This window comes from Saccopteryx bilineata, chromosome 2, assembly GCF_036850765.1.
Source record: "Saccopteryx bilineata isolate mSacBil1 chromosome 2, mSacBil1_pri_phased_curated, whole genome shotgun sequence".
In the NCBI taxonomy this organism is placed as follows: Eukaryota; Metazoa; Chordata; class Mammalia; order Chiroptera; family Emballonuridae; genus Saccopteryx; species Saccopteryx bilineata.
The window spans coordinates 199190051-199198973 of record NC_089491.1 but is presented as its reverse complement, the minus strand read 5'-3'; the positions used below and the strand labels follow the sequence as shown (position 1 = coordinate 199198973).

The 8923-nt window shown below is 39.2% G+C and overlaps 1 non-coding gene and 1 pseudogene across 1 annotated transcript; both read left to right on the top strand.

Moving 5' to 3' along the window:
• Window positions 1–1599: 1599 nt before the first annotated feature.
• LOC136323103 (phosducin-like protein 3 pseudogene) lies at window positions 1600–2582 on the top strand (annotated as a pseudogene).
• Window positions 2583–6444: 3862 nt separating this feature from the next.
• LOC136327850 (U6 spliceosomal RNA) lies at window positions 6445–6551 on the top strand. The gene has a single exon (XR_010729911.1). It is a non-coding gene; the product is annotated as a U6 spliceosomal RNA (small nuclear RNA).
• The last annotated feature ends 2372 nt before the right edge of the window (window positions 6552–8923 follow it).

Genomic DNA, 8923 nt, shown 5'->3' with positions numbered 1-8923 from the left:
ATAAGTGGCAGCATCTGTCATGTGTCAGGACCAAGATTCCAAGTTGCCACCTGGTGAAGTGCCTGCCCTGAGCCCCTAACCAAGTGTTCCATGGGCTGTGATCTGGGCACAGTGGGCACCTGGAACCTACACTCCTCTAGTGGCTCCATGGCCCCATGACCACAGGGCAGAGATGTGGTCTGTGGCTGGCGCTGGAACATCATGGTCGGAGGGCACCTCATTATCTGGGTTTAGCACATTGCCATGAAGCAGGGTGAGCCAGATGAGGCTGGTTGTGCTCATTGCTAATCGTGACCACAGAGTCAGGGCCACTGTACTTGAGGCAAACTGTCAAGCCTCCAAGGATCTTCATGATTGTAAGTGACCAGCTATAAAAGGCTGCATCAAACCTGCCTTGACTGCTGTCTAGCCGGTCCTTCCAGGTCACTGCAGGCTCGTTCTCTGCACACCAGTGGACCACAGGAAGCACTACAACTCAAAAGCTCAGCCGAGAAAGCCCAAGAGAGAAAGTATTGACATTAATAAAAGAGTAAAAAGGATGATCTAATATATAAAAGATACATACACATTCAAAGATAAAATTACTGGATTTGCTATATATATAATCAGAGAGCAAACATAATGGAAAAACATTTTGCATTCCCAATAGTAAAAAAAGAGATGAAATGCCTAGGAATAACTTAACAAGAAATATGAAAGATTTATATAAATTAATGATAAGATTTTACTATAAGATATAAAAAAAAGGATTGAATAAATAGAACCATATCATATTCTTGGATGGGAGAACTGAATATTATAAAGATATCAATTCATACCAAATTAATTTATAGTTATAACTCCAATTAAAATCCTAATAGCATTGTTTTTGGAATATTACGAAATCATTCTAAAGTCCATCTAGAGGACAATAGGCCATAGTAACCAAAGCATTTTGAGGGTAAACAAAAGGGAGGGGGATTGGCAGGGAGGAATTAGCTTTCCAGGAGAGTAAAAGAGAACAGAAAAGAACAATAGTGTTATCAATTTGTTTTTACTAGTATTGTTATTAGTGAAACAGAGAGATAGACCAGAAAGAGCCCAGAGGGTGTATATAATAGTGATAAAGAAGGCATCACAAAACAGGATGGGAGGGAAAGAAGGAAAGAGGGCTGTGAGTGGCACTGGAGGAAAGAATGCAGAGAAACCGTTTCCCTGACTATGTGTTTCTGTGTACAGGGTCTTCACTAGACTCATGTTCCCAACTCCCTTCCCAAGCTCTCACCTCCCCCTCTGCCCTCTACCTTCTGCTCTGTGGTCCCTCGCTGAGTCCCGTTTCTGCCCTTCTGGGACTTGCTCGGAGTCAGGCACAGCCTGGGTTTGGGTGGCTGAGGCAGCTTAATTCAGGGTCAGGATGCATTAGCAGACTATTTTGGCTATTTATCTAACATTACACGTTCTAATCTAATTCTGAGCTTTACTCAGAAATAAAGACACCACCAGGCCACATTGTGTCTTTATCTTTTAATTGGCTTCTAATTCATGAGGGAGAAAAGGTGTTATATGTTGGTTCAGCTAAAACGCCTAAACTGGGACAAGTAGTTGGCTACCGGTGCGTGCGCAGAAGAGAGGTGACAGGCCCAGACACCATGGCCGGCCTGGCTTGAGCTATTTGAGACAAGATGCAGGACCCCAATGCAGACACTGAGTGGAATGACATCTTACGCAAAAAGGGCATGTTGCCCTCAAAGGAAAGTTTGAACAAACTGGAAAAGGAGGCAGAAGAGGAAGAGCAGTGAGTCCTTCAGCAGTCAGTTGTGAAAACATGAAGATATGACTGGAAGAATTAGAGGATAATGAAGACGAATTTAATGAGGAAGATGAACGAGCTATTGAAATGTACAGGAAGCAGAGACTGGCTGAGTGGAAAGCAACTAAACTGAAGAATAAATTTGGAGACGTTTTGGAGATCTCAGGAAAGGATTATATTCAGGAAGTTACCAAAGCTGGCGGGGGCTTGTGGGTGATCTTACACTTTACAAACTAGGGATTCCCCTCTGTGCTCTGATAAATCAGCACTTCAGTGGACTTGCCAGGAAGTTTCCTGACGTCAAGTTTATCAAAGCCATTTCAACAACCTGCATACCCAATTTTCCTGACAGGAATCTGCCCACAGTATTTGTTTACTTTGAAGGTGACATCAAGGCTCAATTTATTGGACCTCTAGTGTTTGGTGGCATGAACCTGACAAGAGATGAATTGGAGTGGAAATTGTTTAAGTCTGGAGCAATCAACACAGAACTGGAGGAGAACCCCAAGAAACCAGTTGAAGATACATTACTGTCCTCCATGCGATGCTTGGCCCCCACGAGGGGGGGGGGGCAACAACTCTGAGGACGACTGAGGCTGCGCCACAACTACTCAACTGTCCTGATGTTGCAAATCATCTGAATTTTTTTAAAAAAGGAAAAAACAAGAATGAATCCTTTGTTTTTTAGCCTTTTATAATTATGTTTCAAATCTCATACATCTCAGAAATAATCATTGCTGAGAATCCTGTTGAATTTCTTAGAACTCTTTAAATTAATAACATTTTAAAAAATAAAAATCAGCAAAAAAATTATAACACATGCTAATCTATGAAGAATAACATTTATAAATGTCAAACTATTAAAAACAAAAACTAAAAGACAATATCCAATTTCCTTAAATTTATTTATTGATTTTAGAAGGAGGGGAAGAAAAAGAGAGACAGAAACATTGATCTATTCCTATATGTGCCCTGACTGGGTATGGAACCCGTAAACTGTGTACTGGGGCCAGTCAGGATGACAATATCAAATTTCTCATTCAGGAAAGACCCTCTAAGGCAAAATTGAGAGCAAATGCAAAGATTTCAAAGTCAAAGATACATCACTCTAACTAGACTGAAAAGCAGTGTGTAGGTGAAGGGGATAGCCAAATATATATATCAAACAATTTCCACTCCAACTCATCTCTTGTCAGGTTCTTGCCACCAAACACTAGAGGTCCAATAAATTGAGCCTTGATGTCACCTTCAAAGTAAACAAATACTGTGGGCAGATTCCTGTCAGGAAAATTGGGTATGCAGGTTGTTGAAATGGCTTTGATAAACTTGACGTCAGGAAACTTCCTGGCAAGTCCACTGAAGTGCTGATTTATTAGAGCACAGAGATAGCCAAATATATATAACATATAGACACAGATAACAGGGTGGCAATAGCCAGAGGGAAAGCAGGGGTGGGGACTAGGTGGCAGTGGGCAAATGTGGGGGGAATGGAGATGGAAGGAGACCTTGCTCGGGGAGGAGGGCACACGTGCAGTGTGCAGATGGTGTTATATTGAGTGGTACTCTTGAAACCTGTACGGTTTGTGAAGAATGTCATCCCAACAAATTCAATTTGTAATAAAGAGTATGTATATATAAAAAAAGCAAAAATGAATGAAAAGGCAGTTATCAAACTGGAAAATTATTTTCAGTATATGTTACACATAATTATTACACTAAATTTATCAAGTACATTGACAAAATGATCAAACTCATGAATACCTCAATAGGTGAATGGAAAAAATTAATAAGCAATTCATAAAAAGAAAGGTACAAATAACTAATGAATATGTAAAAAATGTCATATACACAAATGATGAAAGAGAAGTAGTTAAAATAAAACACTATTGTTTGTCTATTCAGTTTGGAAAAAAGATGATAAAACAAAAACACCTAGTCCTAGTGAAGGTATAATGAAATGATCACTGTAACTGGTAAGAACTAAATCTACAACTTTTCTGAGAAGAAATGTGGCAAAATTTATCATGTCTTAAAATGCTTATACCTTTTGATCCCAGTAAATCTAGCAATCTACTATAAGGAACTTTCAGAAATGCAAAATAAAGATCTATGTCCCTAGGTTGTTACAATGACAAAATAAATGGGAAAATACATGTATGTCCAACACTGGTAAAGGTTAGGTACATTATTTTATAATGGATTATTATTCCATCATTAAGATTAACAAGAAAGGATTTTAAAATTCACCTAAGAACATAAAAAGACATTAAAATCCTCTCAGTTAAAGTAATTTAAAGCAGCTTATGAAATCATTTAAAATTCAACAAGATTACCTAAATTAGAAATAGTCAGGGGAAAAGGCCATCACGATTAGGGACAACATAAGAGCTGGGAAGAACCTATTGCAGAAATGAAAAGCTGTTGCTCAAAACCTGAACCCTGTCTGTGGGTGAGCCACAGATCTGACCTCACACTATGCAAAGGGAAAGGTGTTTTATAGCATCACAGCATGGAATTTGTGAGGAAGGCAACGAGATAAATACAAAGGCTGTGTTAGGTATGATTTACAGGCACGTATGAAGTTTAGCAATATGACTTTCTGGCAGATCCACCTGGCATATACCAGTGACTTTCCCTAGCAACTTTCAGCAGCCTGAAAATAGAAGCCACAGCATCAGAGCTGAGAAAATGAGTGTTGGGTACATTCAGGTTTGGAAATTGACATAGGGAGGGTGAGAAAAAGTCAAGGTGATAGAAGCATCCCATGTGCTTCTTTGAGCAATCATTTATTCATTCAACAGAAAGTTATCAACACCAGACACTGTCCTAGTCATACATGAGCTACATCAGTGAACATAACTAAGATCTCCAAATTTGGGTGGGAAATGGGATAAATAAATAGTAAACACAATAGATTTGTGTAATTACATATAAAAGAAACCCTCAAGCAAGGTATAGGAATAGAGGAATCTGTGTGCGTGTGCATGTGTGTGACACTGGTTAATAAAGACTTAGAGAAGGTGAGGGATTGAGTCACAAAGGTATCTTGGGGAAATAGGTCAATGGATGATGGCATGTGAGTCACTAGGATCTAGAATGGGCTGTGAGAAAAGAAAGGTGAGGCAAGGACTTGAATCTAAGATGAAAAGAGTAGAGAGGATCTGGATACAGTTCATGAGAGAGAGACAGAGAAATCATGAAGTTATCCCAAGAGTGGGGAGTTCCTGAGCCTGGAATCTTAGAGATTCACAATTCTTATTTTAAACTCACTCCCTTTCCTCACAGAACTATTTTAAGTTTCCAATTCCACATATCTCCAAGATGCAGCCCTTTCCCTGCCATAATTTCAGAACAAGTGCTATATGAAAATTAGAATATTAAAAGAGAGAACTCCTTGATAAAAAACTTTTAAAAAAGAATTTAGTGAGTCATTCAAATGTGCCTTCTAGAGGTTTAAAAATAAAGATAGAGCCTGACCAGGTGGTGGCACAGTGGATAAAGCATCAGACTGGGACACAGAGGACCCAGGTTTTGAAACCCTGAGGTCTTTGGTTTGCGTGCGGGCTCATCTGGTTTGAGCAAAGCTCACCAGCTTAAACCCAAGGTCGCTGGCTTGAGCAAGGGGTCACTCGGTCTGCTGTAGCCTCCTGGTCAAGGCACATATGAAAAAATAATCAATGAACAACTAAGGTGCTGCAATGAAAAATTGGTGCTTCTCATCATCTCGCCCTTCCTGTCTGTCTGTCCCTATCTGTCCCTTTGTCTTCTCTCTCTCTGTCTCTGTCACAAAAATAAAAAATAAATAAATAAAGATAGAATTATAAGGCACATAATTGTATATATGGAATGATCACATTTTTGTCAGATAACATCATGGGCCAAAATCAAATGCATAGAAAAAAAAGAAAGAAAAGAAAAGGAGGGTGGAAGAAAACCCAAAATATCTACTCTCTTTGGGTTGTGGAACTACATAGGCTTTTCTCTTTGTTTCTTTTTTCTTTTACTTTTTATAATGGCTGAAGAATCTTTCACTTAAAAATAGGATTAGTTTTTCTCTCAATTTTGGTTTAACTCTTGTCCTGCTGGGGAAAGAAAGGGAATGCAGTAGACAAAGGGTTTAAAAAGATAATTAACATAAGAAAGAAAAATAGTAAAGGTACTGTGAAAAGTTACTGAAAATGACTAGTAACCGAAGAAATGAATATTGAAACTTGTAAAAATTTATTGTTTTTTCTCATTACATTGGCAATTAAAAAAAAGAAAAAGGTAGCCCTAACTGTGGTAGTGCAGTGGATAGAGCATAGACCTGGAACACTGAGGTTGCCAGTTCAAAACCCTGGGCTTGCTTGGTCAAAACACATATGGGAGTTGATGCTTCCTGCTCCTCCCCCCTTTCTCTCTCTCTCTCTCTCTCTCTCTCTCTCTCTCTCTCTCTAAAATAAATTAGGGAAAGGAAGGAAGGAAGGAAAAGGTTTATAATGTGAAATTGAGGAAAAATGGAGGCAAAGAAATCATCAAGGAAATGGTTCAACAAAATTGCCTAGAACTAAGGAAAGAGAGCCTATGAGTGGCCATCAACATGGATGAATACAGACTTACATCAAGGCAGCCCCAGGGAACTTCACAGCACAGGGATATAAGTAAGATTCTATATTGTGCTTGCTTCAGCAGCACATATACTAAAATTGGAACGATACAGAGAAGATTAGCATGGCCCCTGCGCAAGGATGATGCGCAAATTCGTGAAGCATTCCATATTTTTAAATTGAATGACAAGATAACCTGGACATGTTTTCTTTGAATATATGTACCTTGATTTATTGATGTCACCCCATTAACATTAATAAAAATTTATTTATAAAAATTAAAAATAAACAGAAAATTCTTTTTAAAAAAAGATTCTATAAGCTTCTAGAGAGAAAACAGCTTATGTAAAAAAAAAAGGATTGTGGATCAAAGAGTTCTAGATTTTTCAAAGGCAAACTTGAATCTAAAAGAAGATGAAGGAATGTTCTCAAAAATGTTAGAAGCAAAAATGATTTCTAACCTATAATTTTATACCCACCAAACTATCAATCAAGTGAAACACAACAAAGACATTTTCAAGATTGTATAAATTTACCTCTGATTTATTCCTTTTTCAGAAGGAAACTGGAGGGTATGCACCATGAAAACTATGGAGTGAACCAAGAAAGAGAACTGCTGAAAGAAGAGGCTGGAAGGAGAATATGTAGGTGATGTTAAAGAATGATTCCAAAATGGCAGCTAGCCCAGATCAGAACACACCAGAAGTATCCAAGAGATAATTTTTCTGGAATAGGATTTAATAAACACCTGATGTTTCTAAACATCTTGAAGTAAATTTAAATGATTAACAGCGGCTTTGCTGTTGGGTCAGTAGTACATTGAAAAATAAACAAATAAAAATAGGTAATTATTAACTCCAGAAAAAAACAAAGTTGCACAGGAAAGGGATTATGAATCATAATATGAGCTTTAATGTCTAACTAGTCCTCAGAATGTCAACACATCTTTTTCTTTTTTTCTTTTGTGACAGACAGAGAGAGGGACAGATAGGGACAGATGAACAGGAAGGAAGAGTGATGAGAAGCATCAATTCTTTGTTGCAGCTCCTTAGTCTCCATAGTTGTTCATTGATTGCTTTCTCATATGTGCTGCAGCAGTGTGAGTAACCCCTTTCTCAAGCCAGTGACCTTGGGCTCAAGCCAGCGACCTTGAGCTTCAAGCCAGCAATCTTTGAGCTCAAGCCAGTGACCATAACGTCATGTTTATGATCCCACACTCAGGACCCTACGCTCAAGCTGGTGAGCGTGTGCTCAAGCCAGTGACCTCAGGGTTTCGAACCTGGGTCCTCTGTGTCCCAGTCTGATACTGTATCTGCTTTGCCACTGTCTGGTCATGCTAAACACATCTCTCTAAACAAAGCTGTGGTATGACTGTATTGAGAGGATGGGAGACTGGGAAGAAGCATGGTATACTGGGGAGAAGAAAGCTAAAACTTTTTTCCTCATAGAGGGAAGTTAAAAAATCTCCCTTCAGACACTCTTTGTCTGGATGGGAAGTTATCAGGAAGCCAAATAGCCTGAGGGTAAAAGTGACACACTAAGGATAGCTGAATGGAAAGACAGAATCTGGGTCTTTGGTGATTTAGCACTAAATTGACCAGTACTGGAATCTACCTGGTGTGCAAGGACCTCAGGGATGACACTATGAATGTTCATGGTTTCCACATTCAAGTTCTTTACATAACTATCCCTCTAAGTTGGTACATCTTCTGTGTAAGATTTTCTATAAAACTAAAAGCAAACAAAAAGTCAATGTTAATGATAAGATATATCATTATTAAGCACAGACAATGTGCCATGTCCTTTGGCTACCTGAAGATCGATAGCCCTTACAGATGATGAATTTTATGGCCCATGGTCTTAAATCTTTTCATACACAGAATTATTTTTTTTAAAAAGACTTTACTTAATTAAAATAACCCCTGATATTTGTATAGAAGTTTATACTTTTAAAGAATAATTTCAGCCTGCCTGGCCAGTTGGCTCAGCAGTAGACCATTGACCCGGCATGTGGAAGTCCCTGGTTCGATTCCTAGCCAGGGCACACAGGAAAAGCACCCATCTGCTTCTCCACCCTTTTCCTCTCTCCTTTCTCTCTATCTCTCGCTTCCACTCCTGCAGCCAAGGCTCCATTGGAGCAAAAGTTGGCCCAGGCACTGAGGATGGCTCCATGGCCTCCTCCTCAGGCACTAGAATGGCTCCAGTTGCAATGGAGCAACACCCAGATGGGCAGAGCATCACCCCCTGGTGGGCATGCTGGGTGGATCCCAGTCAGGCAAATGTGGGAGCCTGTCTCTCTGCCTCCCTGAGGAGGCACTTCAGAAAAATACAAAAAATAAAAAGTTAAATAAATAAATAAAATTAAGAAAAAGAATAATTTCACACATAGCAAGTTACTGTTCTGAAGAATCCCATTATTAGGTGGTAGCTACTTCAGAAATACTAAACTAAAAAATAAGGCCAAGACCTGGCTCAGCAGTAGAGTATCCACCTGGCATGTGAAAGTCCTGGGTTCAATTCCCAGTCAGGGAACACAGGAGAAGCAGCT